A 12,028-nucleotide genomic window follows, 5' to 3' on the forward strand; every position below is an offset into this window, starting at 1 on the left:
TTGTTATTTCTTGCCTTTTTGATGACAGCCCTTCTAACAACTGTGAGGTGATATCTCATTGTGATTTGGATTTGCATTTCCCTGAAGATCAGTGATGTCCAAGCACCTTCTCATGTAACTTTTGGCCATTTGTATGTCTTTTTTGGGAAAATGTCTGTTCAGTTCTTCTGCCATTTTTAAATTGGACTGTTTGGTATTTTCCGTTTGCTTTGGGTTGTATGAGTTCTTTGTATATTTTGGATATTAACCCCTTATCAGATATTATATACCATCTTAATAGGGAAAGAGGAGAAAGGGCACTTATGGGAAAACAAACAGCTTTTAGGAAAAATAAATGGGCCCTTAGGAGAATAGCTGGGAGATGTGAGAGGTGTTGTGATAAGGTCTGTTTAGGTGAATTCTTATCCGGGTCTCAGGTGACTGGAGTCCGTCTTCTCTGGTTGTGAAACTCCCAGGAGGGAATTTATGACATGTGAATTCTTTTGGGAGGCTCTGCTTTTAGGCAGATAAGGGGAAGTTCAGAGAAAGGCCTCCTCCTGCATCTGTTGATTCTCAAATATCTTCAGCTCAAAATAATCCTTAGGTCACAGTGGTAGATTTTGTACCCCTCCACTCATTACAGGGGAGAGGGTGGGGAGGATGGGAGATGCAGGCCTAGGCTGGAGGGCACCTGTCGGTTTTCAGGACACCTTCCAGACTCCTCTCCCTGGCTGAGGTTGGGGCACTGGTGGCCTCTGTTCCTTATCAGAGCTTGCTCAGGGCTACGCTAGAGCCGTTCCATCCCCCACCCCTCCCACCTGGGGCAATGGGGTGGCTGCAGGCGACACTAGGGAACTTCATCCACAGGTGAATAAAGCTGGGATGGGGGGAGGGGGCACTACTGCTGGGCTGCAAAAGTCCCCAGGCCATTCCTCTACGAGGGAGGCTGACCCTTTTCCCTGCTGGCCCCATGACGTCAAGGTCCCCCAGGGTAGAGAACTTGCCTGGTCCCCCTCTGCAGAGCTGCAGGAGCCAGCGGCGTACTGAGCATATTTGACTCATGGTGGACCATTCTTTAACACTTCCCTCCTCTAAGTGATTACACTGTAAAGATCGTGAAATGAAATGAATACATTCCATAATGAAGTAAAGTTTGCATTTATCAAACAAAAATATTACACCTCCTACTTGGCTCTAATTTCACAAATAAAACCTCCAAGGTGTCACACAGAGTGGCAGAATTGAAACAGAACCCTCAAGTTCTGTTTCTTTGTCTTTACAATCACTTTACAAGTTCTGTTTCTTTGTCTTTACAATCACTTTGTCCTTGCTTATTTAGAATCCACTGTTTAAATGTGGGAATTTGTGCTGCAGGGACTGGAGATGGGGCGGCCCGGTTAGGAATGACAAATGAAACTGTGCTTGGAGCTTGGCTGGCCTGTGTGTAACAGGGAATTCTCGGAGTGAGCTTTCCTGTAGAACACAACATTTATTAATGAATATGCAGTAAAAGTGGTAATTTGAAGCTTATTTTATTTACTATAAAAATTACAGTAATTGGAATAATTGTCTAGAACGTCAACCAATAAAAGACTCTCAGAGGGGAGTATTTTGCCACTGACAGGGTTTAGAACTGCCAGCACATGGGAGAATAAAAGGCAGATAGACTTTATTCTGTTACTGTTTTAAAGTTCTCTGCATACATCCCCCTCCCCCACTTATTGCCTACACTTGGAGTATACAGCTTCCACCATCCTGACCTTTGCATATCAATAGCACAAGCTTTCCCCACCCTCATGACCACCCTCAGGCTCCTCGCCTCTCAACCTTGAGCCAGAGGTTGGCTGGCCACATTGCTGGGATGTTAGGCCCCAAGGCCAAGATGGCTTCCTACTTTCTCTGGCCTCCAAGACCTCCCCATCCCCTACTCCACCCCAACCCAGTCCTGGCTGGACAGCCTCCTAGACCTCAATTCACTTGAAACGAGCTCTTAGACATAATTCAAGTGGGAAAACTGAGGCTGCAAGAGGGAAAGAACCTCTCCTGGGGTGCAGCTGAGGGCAGGAGCCTGACCCAGCTCCCAGCCCCCTTGGTGACTGCTCAGCCCCAGCTCGGCTTCCCTGCAACAGTTAGGCAGGAGGAAGGTGAAGGGAGGCCCTGGGATGGGCTGGGGCACCGCAGGGTTGATTTGCATCTCATCTGAATAGGCCCCTGCATCTCACAGCCAGAGCAGCCCCATTTATAGAATCCCAGGGCTCAGGAAGATCCCTTCTGGCCCCCACCACCTCCCCTGTGCAGTGTCACTGAACCCCATTCCCTATCGGTGCCCCTCATGACACAGCCTCACCCTTCCTGTGCCTGGTTGTGAAGCAGTTCTCCCTGGGAGAGGTGAGCAGCATGGGAGGGGCAAGGTCTATTGGTTCGACCCCAGACGCTTCACCTGAGCAGCAAGCAGGTCTGGGCCTTGAGAAGGGAAACCCATCACTCACCTGGGTCCAAGAGGCACTAGAGGGAGGTAAGGCCCAGCCCTGAAGAGCCTGAGGGGACTGTGGTGCTTTGGTCTGATGCTGGGCAGAGATGGCCTGTGAACGCCAGTCCTGCTTTCACCTGGCTGCAAGAATGAGTTGAGTCAGGTGACAGGAGCTGGGACAGAAACAGAGCTGGGGGAGGAGGCTAAGGGCCAACTACTGATGCCCACAGGAGAAGCCCATCCTGAGAGTGGGATATTCAGGCAATGCCCAACCCTCCAGCCCCCAGCCCTTGCTCAGACAGCCTGGCTGGATTTGGGGAAGAGATACCCTTCCTGGCCATGCTCCCAGAGAAGAGTCTCATCCCATCACCTGGGGCCCCTCTGGGGGCCCTTCTGGAAGCCACCACAGCCCTGCTGATGCCCACTGTCTACTTGCACTCCTCCAGTGACAGAAAGCTCTTTAGTTCCCCGAAATCATGATCACGGCCCCTAGTGAAACTGCTCAGGTCCCTATGCGGCTCCTGGGCACAGAAGCCTTTCAGACAGTTGCTAATCAGGGAAGGGAGGGGATGCAGAGACAAGGGAGGAACAGCCAAGAAACAATAGTGCAGCCTCGGGGCAAGGTCCTGGTTCCACCTCGAGGGATACACATAACAACATCTTTGAGCTCTTTACAGAGCTAAAACCCCCAACAAATGGAAGATGTTAGCATTCTTCATCCCAGAAGAGCTCATCAAGGGACTACCTGAGGCCTGATTAAAGGAGTACAGGCCCTACACACACCCTAATCCTTATTAGCAATCCCGCCCTTGAACCATTGCTATAAAACTCCTCACCAGTCCTCCCAGATTGGGACACACGGTTTTTGAGGGCACAGAGCCCACTGTGTCCCCCTTTGCCTGGCAAAGCAATAAAGCTATTCTTTTCTACGTCACCCAAAACTCTATCTCCGAGATTCGATTCAGCACCGGTGCACAGAGGTCAAGTTTTCGGCATCACTAGCTCTGCTGGGAAAAGTTTCTTCTTTTTGAGCTGGAGCTTCTCTCCCTGGAACTCACCCCATTGGCTGGCCTGGCCCCAGACACTGCTGTAGGGGCGGAAAACTTTTCCCTTTTTCCCTTCTAGGTTCTTTGGCCGGATTAATAATTAAATTGACATAGGACAGATTAATAGGAGAAAAACAAATTTCATACATGTGGGATCCCCGTAAAAATATGAGACTCCCAAGGGCAGTCAGGAGTAATTGAGGCTTATATACCATCCTGAGCTAAGGAGAAGGGGGTAGGGGTCAGGGGCTTCAAAGGGGAGGAAGACAATTCACAGGAAGATGAGAAGAGCAGATGTTTGGTAAACAAATGTTTGTCATGCCCTGCAGATAAGTCTTCCTGATATGAAAAGTTATCCTTCCTGGTACAGGCCCCTCTCTAAATAATTTTAGGCAGTTAGGGGGGAAGTAAAAAGCTCTTCCTGAGCCCTCCGGGCCCCCACTGTCTTCAGTTCAAAATAATCTACATGCGAAATTGACACCTTCTGGGGTGGCATATTCTGCTTCCCCTCACTGTCAAACCTGCCAGTGGTGTGGGGTGTGCCCCACAAGTTCTGATTTATGATCAGTTCCCTCCAGCCTCCCCACGTCACCACTTCTCGGCCAGTCTCAAAGTCTGTTCTGTTTTTTATCACCTCATACTCTCTGGGGGGCATAAGTCACTAGAGGGTTGCAAGCCAAGGCTAGAGGCCTGCCTATCAGAGGTCTTATAAGTGTCAGGAGCCTCCTGGGTTCCCCAGCCCTGGGGGAGGTGGGAGGAGAAATATGGGAGGCGGGGAGTTTGGGATCACTTCACACTTGGGGAGGTGGGGCTCAGAACCATTAGTCAGCTCTTGTCTTTGCTTTCACCTTTCCCAGAAGGAAGTGAGGAAACACCTCCTGAAAACAATGGCCTGCCTGCCACCTGCCAGGGTTGTGTTTGTCCAGTGAGCTCAGGCCTCTCAGACACGCAGGGAATGTAGAAGACCCAGCCTGGAATAATCCAGGAGCACCTCCACGCACACACACACACACACACACACACCCAGCCCTGGCTTGGCACCTCCCCAGACACAGGAGGGCGCTCACCCTGCACTTGATTTACCCCCCCAACCTGCCCACGTGGGCTTGTGGACCACCCCCACCCAACTGCTAGAAGAGGACAGTGAGCTGGGGCACGCTCTCCTCCAGCTAGACTTAAGGAAACACTTTTTTTTTTTTTGGCCATGCCACACGGCTTGTGGGATTTTAGTTCCCCGACGAGGGATTGAACCTGGGCCACAGCAGTGAAAGCGCCAAGTCCTAACCACTGGACCACCAGGGAATTCCCAAGAAAACACTTCCTGAGGCCACAAACAGTGACCCAGGCACTATGGGGTTCCAGGCTCTGGATGAGTTTTGAAAGCAGGAGGGATGCCCAAGGGGTCAGGCAGGATAAAGCTCTCCGCAGAGTGAGGAACAGGCAGGGCCGAGAGAGGGGGAAGATCGCCCAGTGCCCGAGCAGGTACTGAGGCCTAAGCATGGAGATGGGGGCACACGCCCACGCCCACTGACAATGCCCACCCCCCCCCCCCACCCCAGGTCCTCCACAACACAGGCGGATCTTTTACTGCCTTGTCTCTCCTGGTCTCACAACAGTCCTCTTTCACAGCTAATTCCTATCAGAGACCTGGAGACCTGGAGTTTAAACCTCATGCTTCAGTCCGGCCTTCCCCAGAGCCTTTCAGACCTCTCTGGGAAGGGCCAGGTAATCCCCAGGATAGGCTGTGCAGGGGTCAAGTTCAGCCCAGGGTTCTGGGTTTCACATCAGCATTTAGTCCCAATCACTGTCTGGCCTGCTTGGTTCCCTCTGAGGGCAGGTCACTCCAAGATTCCTTCAGTGTGGTTTTCAGTTCCTGGGGTGGGTGGTGGGGGGCGCTCCCCTCTGATTCTTGATCCTGATATTGATCTCACAATCCCACCTACCTCAGACCCCTTCTTACCTCTTCTAGCTTCCCCTCCAAGAGGGGTCAGGGGCCAGGGAAGGGGGTGCCTAGGTCAGCTCAAGGACAGACTCAGGATTAACAGCTTTTAGGTCATATTTGATAAGATTTGATTTCAGACCCCAGGGGCCTGAACACTCCCAGCAGGGGCTCCAGTAAGGCAAGTGAGGCATCTAGGGGGCAAAAGTTTAGGAGGCTCTCACCCTCAGCGTCCTGCAAGTGCAGGGTCAGCACGTAAGAGTGAGTGTCTCTTCAAAACAGTCTCTGACATAAATTGTACCAATGTTTTCTTAGGTCAGTTTCCCAGGCAATAGAAATAAAAACAAAAATAAACAAATGGGACCTAATCAAACTTACAAGCTTTTGCACAGCAAAGGAAACCATTAAAAAAGTGAAAAGACAACCTACGGAACAGGAGAAAATATTTGCAAATGATGCAACCGACAAAGGCTTAATCTCCAAAATATACAAACAGCTCATACAACTCAACAACAACAAAAACAAACAACCCAATCGAAAAATGGGCAGAAGACTTAATAGACATTTCTCCAGAGAAGACATACAGATGGCCAGTAGGCACATGAAAAGATGCTCAACATCACTAATTATTAGAGAAGTGCAAATCAAAACTACAATGAGGTACCACCTCACACCAGTCAGAATGGCCATCATTAAAACGACTACAAATAACAGCTGCTGGAGAGAGTGTGGAGAAAAGGGAACCCTCCTACACTGTTGGTGGGGATGTAAGTTGGTACAGCCACTATGGAAAACAGTATGGAGGTTCCTCAGAAAACTAAAAATACAACTACCATGTTATCCAGCAATCCCACTCCTGGGCATATACCTGGACGAAACTATAATTCAAAAAGATACATGCATCCCTATGTGCATAGCAGCACTATTTACAATAGCCAGGACATGGAAACAACCTAAAGGACCATCTACAGATGAATGGATAAAGAAGATGTGGTACATATATACAATGAAATACTCCTCAGCCATAAAAAAAGAATGAAATAATGCCATTTGCAGCAACATGGATGCAACTAGAGATTATCATACTAAGTGAAGTAAGTCAGAAAGAGAAAGACGAATACCATATGTTATTACTTATATGTGGAATCTCAAATCTAAAATATGGCACAAATGAACCTATCTACAAAACAGAAGCAGACTCACAGACATAGAGAACAGACTTGTGGTTGCCAAGGGGGAGGGGAGGTGGAGGGATGGACTGGGAGTTTGGGGTTAATAGATACAAACAATTACAGTTAGAATGGATAAACAGCAAGGTCCTACTGTATAGCATAGGGAACTATAGCCAATCTCCTGGGATAAACCATAATGGAAAAGAATATTAAAAAAAAGTATGTCCATGTGTGTATAACTGAGTCACTTTGCTGTACAGCAGAAACTAGCACAACATTGTAAATCAACTACACCTCAATTTAAAAAAAAAAAAAGGAGGGAATTCCCTGGCGGTCCAGTGGTTAAGACTAGGTGTTTCCACTGCCAGGGGCCGGTTTCTATTCCTGGTCGGGGAACTAAGACCTGGCAAGGCGTGTGGTGTGGCGCCCACCTCCCCCCCAAAAAGAGTATCTCTTTATTTTTAAATTATTATTATTTATTTTGGTGTAGGCACTTTGCTGGCCTTACTTTAGCCCCAGATTAACATCAGGGGAGAAGAATTGAGGAACCTGGTCCTTCTGCAGGCAGGCAGGCATGAAGGAACAGAGCTCCTTGCAGCCAGAACCCAGGAGTTCCAGGCTGGCTCCAAAAGGAGAGAGGAGCCACCACGCAAACACAGGCAAAATGTTATGCAAATCAGCCTTTTGGAGGTCTGCATGGGGGTGAGGGTGGGAGGCTGAAGGAAGGAGCACCAGTAGCCAGACTGGAGGGAGGGCACCTGGGTGGGTGCTGCACCCATTGCACAAGGGGAGGTCCAAAATCACTTCAAACTCCCAACCAGACCAGGACTTAGTAAAGCACAACTTACTGAGATGGTTGGTTGCCACTTTAGGTCTATTCCAGTGAATGAAAAAGACACCTTAATGTATTTCATTTACTCAGTGAAGGGGAGGTGCAGAGACAGGTGTTTGTGGGGAGGAGAAGAGTGGGGCAAAGCAGACAGAGGACACAGAATCTTCTCAGAGGCTGATTCTGCTTATCGTACCAGCCACTCAGAGTGCCCCAACCAGACCTCCTTCAGGCCATCCCAGGCCCCTCTTCCAAGAAGCTCACAGAAGCTCTCCTCCTTGGGGTCCTGCCTTGGGCTCACCCTGTAACCAAGCAGGACCCTCTGAGGCCTTCCCAGGACAGACCCCCTCCCCCATATCCTCTGCTGTAGCTCCTCTCTGAAGTACCCAGATAATAGTATCTTATGCATATTTCCTGAGTTTTTCAGATGCTAAAAACTACCGCCAAATGGAAGAAATTAACTACTTGATGATCCTGAGCATGGCGCCCCCAGACCTACTGGTGCCTAAGGACTGATAATGTTAACCACTCTGTTACCTCAACATCAACCAGAGAATTGTTCATGAGCTGATCACATACCCCGGCATGCCCCTCCCTCGCCTGGTCTTTAAAAATGCTTTGCTGAAACCCTTCGGGAGTTCAGGGGTTTTTTGAGCACAAGCCACCCATTCTCCTTGCAAGGCTCTGCAATAAATCTTTCTCTGCTTCAAACTCTGACATTTTGATTTGGTTTGTTTGGCCTCTGTGTGTCGGGCACACGAACTTGCGTTTGGTAACAACCCCATCAGCGGCTTAGCCTGAGGGATACTGGAGGACAGGACTGGGAGAAGATGGAAAGGAGAAGCTGTGCTCTCCTCTTCCTTTCCCTGACCCGAAGCGCTGGCAAATAATGTGAGCACGACTGGGGAAGGCATTCTAGTCCCCTGAACGTCACTTCCATTGGGAAGCCCTCCTTGACTAACCCTCCCCACCCTCCTCAGTACCTCCTGGGCCAGGAAGAGGGGCCTGTCTGAGTGAGACTTGGGAGATCCAGAGTTGTTTTGCTGATTGCTTTTAGGTGTCCTGCCTTCTCTATCAGACCATGTCACTCCAATCAGATGTGATGTCATGGATGTCTCCCCATCCATCAGTGTCCCTTTCAGAGCAGCCCTAGGACAGCTGGGCTGTGTCTGCCCATGGATCCCCCTTAGGCTGAGCCCTTCTCCCCCACCTGTGGGGTCCCACAGAGGACCTTGTGAAGATACCCCATACACACACTCTCTCTCCCCAGTTCTCAAGACATCACTGGGGAAAGAAGAGGACAGGATTATGGAGAAGTGGCTCAGAGGCCCAGAAACCACCGGTCACGCTGGGACACGTGTTCTGAGTGCAAGTCTCCCCCGGCCACCCCATATGTATCTGAAACAATGAAGCTGTATTTATTACTTGCAAAAAGAAAAAAACAAAACTTTACTTGCTATGAAAGCACAAAATCTGTGCAACGCAAGAGCTGATCTTACACAGGGTATGGAAAGCATGCTGTTCAGCAATTGGCTGACTTTCAGAAGCCAGACTGTTTGCAGACTGGCTGCCTTTCAACCTTAAAGTTTAGGAATTGGTTGCCTTTCAGAAGTGGTAGCGCTGGGGAATAAGGCTGTTGCTGATTGGCTGGCTCTCAGAAGCGTGGTCACTGGAATGAGACCGCCACTGATTGGCTGGCTCTCAGGGTACTGCCGTAAGGCTGTCAATGGTTACTTCTGCCAGGTTTAAAATGGATCTGTTCGTGGCTTAGGGCTTGGTCCCAGAAGTCTTTTCTTTTCTTGAATTTAGAGAATAGAAACGTTTTATTTTCACCTCCCCCACACTCCTGACTTCTTCCCTCTCTGACCAGCCAAACACTGATCATCTGTGCCCCAACTTTGTCCAGAAGTTAGTCTGCCCAGGCCTGGTCATTCATTCCTTCAACACCTCTTTCTCGGGTGCCCACAATGGGGACCAGAGCTCTAGAAAGCAGACCAGATCCCTTCCCTCCTGGGGCTGGATACACCCTCCTGAGCCCAGAGCTGGGCAACCAGAGGGTGTTTCAATATTTGTTGAGGGGAGGCATGGTCAGTTCTACCTCCCAGGCCTCCAGGGCAGGCAGAGGAGACCTTGTGGCTCCGGGTCTGGCTTCCACTAGGGACCAATCAGATGGGGCCTAGAGCAGCTGGGTGAGAACTCAGCTAAGGGAGGAGAGAGGGGCCCTGGGGAAGTTGGGGAAGTTCAGAGCACAGCACAGTGCTGCCTGTTGCATGCTCAGATAACCACTGGCTTGGGCCTGGGTCCCAGAGCAAGGAGAGGGCTGCCTTTAAAGACAGCAAAAGCCCAAGAGGTGCGTCTGTGGAACCTCTGTCCAGTGCAGAGAGCCAGGTGGGTACCAATGGCTTGTTTCCTCCATATTATTTATAGACTCTGCTTTGTTCCAAAGAAGATTGGAACCTAAGCATTAAAAAGATTGGAATCTGTCAGTCTTCCGCACTAGACATCCCCTGCATGAGTGGTTGAATGAATGAATGAATGAATGAAAGGCTGTAAGGGGATTGCATGGTAGATTTGGCAGAACTGGTATAAGCCATACCCTTCGGTTTTTTTGCTCCTGTAAAATCTAGCCTCAGCACTTGCCACTCCCCCTGTTCACAGCTTACTGGTTCCTCATATCTGGGACCTAGTCTGAGTCCCTTATGACCCAGCAGGGGTCCTAGTCCTCCTTGGGTGGTATTTTGGTCCTCACTCTGACTCTACTCCACCCAGCACTGGAGAGTTGAGGGTGTTCTGATGGTCTGGATTAGTTGGCTTTAACTCTTCTAGAAAATGGTGAGTACCTTTGGCAAAAAACAAAATACATTAATTTGGGTCCTAGGTCAGAAAAACAAATTTATGTTTGGCTTTGGTCTGGGTTGGTTTTGGCCTTTGGCCACTGGTCAGGAGAGCAAGAGAGGGCAGGGAAGATTGTCTTGGCCCCAAAGCAAGAGAAGTGGGTCAAAGCCCAGCTCTAGGGCTTCCCTGGTGGCGCAGTGGTTGAGAATCTACCTGCCAGTGCAGGGGACACAGGTTCGAACCCTGGTCTGGGAAGATCCCACATGCCGCGGAGCAACTAGGCCCGTGAGCTACAACTACTGAGCCTGCGTGTCTGGAGCCTGTGCTCCGCAACAAGAGAGGCCGCGATAGTGAGAGGCCCGCGCACCGCGATGAAGAGTGGCTCCCGCTTGCCACAACTAGAGAAAGCCCTCTCACAGAAACGAAGACCCAACACAGCCAAAAGTAAATAAATAAATAATTCTTTAAAAGCCCAGCTCTAGCCAGAATCACATAAGGAACTGGGCCAGGCCTTCCCCTGGACTATTTATGTTAACACACATTTCTGAGCACCTGCCATGTACTAAGTATGGTGTGGGGCTCACATAGACTCTGCCCCAGACCTCAGGGGGTTCAGAGTCTAGTGGGGAGACAGATAAGTGAGTAGGGCTTTCAGTGTAGGGTAATCGGGGAGTGAGCAGAGGGGCTGTCTGAGTGCAGTGGAGGCCCCAGATTCAGCTTAGGGTGAGAGGGGACATCAGAAAGATGTTATGGAAGCAGGACTGGCTACATAACCTGTATGGCCCCATGCAAAATGAAAATGCAAGGCCCCTTGCTCAGATTTTGAGATGGCGATGGCAGAGCATTAAACCAAGCACTGGGCCCTTCTCAGCACAGGGTCTGTGTGACCGCACACATCCTACACCCACAGTGCAGGCGTTGCTTAGAGGAGGAGACACCTGGGCTGTGTCTGAAGCATGAGTGTGAGTGTGTGGGGGAGGGGATGGGGGTGCATCGCAAGCAAGGGTGTTATGCAGGCCATGAAACAGCCCTGTGTGTATGAGGACCTGGCAGCTCTGTGGAATTCCCAGAGCCTTGTTTCCTCAGATCTGGGACTTAATACCTATCCAGGAGCTGATGCAACCCAGACAAGGTTTTCCCAGGCCTCAGGGATCATGTGAGGCTGCCAGCATCCTTTCTTGTCAGGGGATAGGGCTGGGAGTGGGGGGACGCCATCATTTTAATCTGACATTATTGGGAGGTGTTTTTTTGTTTGTTTTTTGGCTGCGCTGCATGGCTTGCAGGATCCTAGTTCCCCGACAGGTGATTGAACCCGGGCCCTCTTGGCAGTGAGAGCGCAGAGTCCTAACCACTGGACCGCCAGGGAATTCCCCTTATCCTTTCTTAAGAAACAGAAGTTACTTTTTGTAATGTATTTGGCAAATAAATAAACATACAAAAGTGAAGTGAGAAGCCTACATTGGTTTCCCTAAAAAAACTAAAAGTGGCTGCTCTGTGAACTCCCCAAATCTAGGCTCCATGGGGCTTGCCCTCTTGATGTCATATGTCCCTGGAGAAGCCATAAGTGACAGGCAACCAGCCTTGTTGAGCGCCCAGCTGGGCGAGGGGCAGACAAGTTCCAGGAGTTGGGAATCAGGAAGGCTCCTGCCCCGCCAGTTCTCTAGTCTCTGCAGGGTAAGGCACCAGCTCAGGCCAGGAGCTGCTGAGAGGGCAGCCTTGAAAGCCAGCAGGGAGATAACAGGAGACGGAGAAACCAAA

At 50.0% G+C, this 12,028-nt stretch overlaps 1 protein-coding gene across 3 annotated transcripts in view; it reads right to left on the bottom strand.

Annotated features, from left to right (window-relative positions):
• PPCDC (phosphopantothenoylcysteine decarboxylase) overlaps positions 1 to 12,028 on the bottom strand; it is a 110,916-nt gene that overhangs the window by 979 nt on the left and 97,909 nt on the right. Inside the window, exons 7-8 of one of the 3 annotated variants that reach the window (XR_009500766.1) lie at positions 2,469 to 2,590; positions 990 to 1,083 (exon numbers count right to left, since the gene is read on the bottom strand). The gene's annotated coding sequence lies outside the window, so the exon portion shown is untranslated. Of the gene's footprint in view, positions 1 to 989; positions 1,084 to 1,338; positions 1,453 to 2,468; positions 2,591 to 12,028 lie in introns of those variants that run through there. The other 2 variants (XR_009500763.1, XR_009500765.1) reach the window with 2 other exon arrangements.

Source organism: Balaenoptera ricei, chromosome 2 (assembly GCF_028023285.1).
Source record: "Balaenoptera ricei isolate mBalRic1 chromosome 2, mBalRic1.hap2, whole genome shotgun sequence".
Lineage (NCBI taxonomy): Eukaryota > Metazoa > Chordata > Mammalia > Artiodactyla > Balaenopteridae > Balaenoptera > Balaenoptera ricei.